We start from the raw sequence: 2213 nt of genomic DNA on the forward strand, positions 1-2213 counted from the left end.
GGCCTGGGGCTGGATTCGAACCCGCCACCTTAGGTGTATGTGGCTGGCGCCTTAGCCACTTGAGCCACAGGCGCCGAGCCTGTGATTTTTTTTTTTTTTAAACAGAAAGGTTTTAATGTTCTTTTCATCTTGATGTTCAGATATTTCTTAGTGTGTATAGGTGTTAGTCTTTATAAAATCCGTCCTGGGGCTGGGTGCAGTGGTTCACACCTGTAATCCCAGCACTCTGGGAGGCCAAGGCGGGTAGATCATTTGAGCTAAGGAATTTGAGACCAGTCTGAGCAAGAGCGAGACCCCATCTCTTAAAAAACAAAACAAAATAGGGGCACACCTGTGGCTCAAGGAGTAGGGTGCTGGCCCCATATACCAAGGATGGAGGGTTCGAGTCCTGCCCCGGCCAAAACTGCAAAAGAAAAAAAAACTAGGCTTGGCGCCCACAGCTCAATGAGTAGGACACCGGCCACATACACCAAGGCTAGTGGGTTCAAGCCGGGCTCCAGCCTGCTAAACAACAATGACAACTGCAACCAAAAAATAGCTGGTCATTGTGGAGGGCGCCTGTAGTCCCAGCTACTTGGGAGGCTGAGGCCAAAGAATTGCTTAAGCCCAAGAGTTTGAGGTTGCTGTGAGCTGTAATGCCATAGCTCTCTACCAAGGGCAACATAGTGACACCCTGTCTCAAAAAAGAAAGAAATAGACGGCATTGTGGTGGGTACCTGTCATCCCAGCTACTTGGGAGGCTGAGGCAAGAGAGTGGCTTGAGCCCAAGAATTTAAGTTTACTGCGAGCTATGATGCCCCAGCACTCTACCGGAGGCAAGAAATAATTTAATTCCCCTGTTGTGATACATACTACATACATAAGAGTATATACAACATACAAACATTTAAAGAATAATAATAATTCTAGGCTGGGCACAGTGGCTGACAGTTATAATCCTAGCTAGCACTTTGGGAGGCTGAGGTGGGAGTATCATTTGAGTCCAGGAGTTCAAGACCGGCCTAAGCAACATAACAAGACTTTGTCTCTGAAAAATAGAAAAATTAGCCAGGTATGGTGGTGGGCATCTGTAGTCCCAGCTACTTGGGAGGCTGAGGCAGGAGACTTGCTTGAGCCCAGGAGTTGGAGGTTGCTGCGAGCTGTGATGTCACAGCACTCTACCCAGGGCGACAGCTTGAGGTTCTGTCTCAAAAAAAAAAAAAAAAAGAATTCTAATGCCCACATAACCAACTTCCAAATCAAGAAAGCGTATATTGCCAACACTGTGTATTCCTTTGTATTCATATTTACCTGTCTCCTCAAGAGGATATCACTGTTCTGATCTCTGCTATAGTTACCTCTTTGTTTTCTCTTCAGTTTTGCCATCTTCACATGTAGCCCAATACAACATAATGGAGAGCTTCGCCTGGTTTTGAACTGTACATAGTGGCACCACAGGATTTGTATTTTACTTCCTTTGCTCAACGTTATTTTGAGAGATTTATTCAAATTGATGTGTATCACTGTAGTTCATTCAATTTCAATTCCGGGTAAGAATCCAGTGTGTGACTATTCCAGACTTTACTCGCCCAGCCTGTACATGGGGCTGTTTCCAGTTTCCAGTTTTTATAAACATTATTTCTATAAACATTTAAAAAAAAATTTTTTTTTTTTGTTGCACATTTGCAAGAATTGCTTTCAGGTATGTCCCAAGGAGACAAATTGCTGGTCACAGATGATGCCGTTTTAAATTTATTCCGTGGCATCAAACTGATTTCTAAAGCAGTTGAATGTATTTTTATTCTCCACAGCAGCATGAGAGTTCATATTGTCCCACATTCTTGCCAACGCTTGCAAAAATTTTTTTAATCAGACTTTTATATTTTTACTGATGGGTGAGAGTGAAGTTGTATCTTCTTGTGGGTTTTTATTTGCACTATTCATGACATTGAGCAAGTTAGCCATGTGTTTTGATCACGTGTGGCTCCTCGCCCTACAGGGTCTGTCCAAGGCTTTGCCACCTTTCTGTGTCCCTGCATTTTGTCACAATAGATCATCCATCTAGGACAGGCAAAGTGGCTCATGCCTGTAATCCTAGCACTCTGGGAGGCCAATGCAGGTGGATTGCCTGAGCTCACGAGTTCGAGACCAGCCTGAGTAAGAGCAATATCCCATCTCCACTAAAAAATAGAAAAACTAGCCTGGCATTGTAGCTGGCACCTGTAGTCCCAGCT

Source organism: Otolemur garnettii, unplaced genomic scaffold (assembly GCF_000181295.1).
Source record: "Otolemur garnettii isolate 467f Iridium unplaced genomic scaffold, OtoGar3 scaffold00007, whole genome shotgun sequence".
Taxonomy (NCBI): domain Eukaryota; kingdom Metazoa; phylum Chordata; class Mammalia; order Primates; family Galagidae; genus Otolemur; species Otolemur garnettii.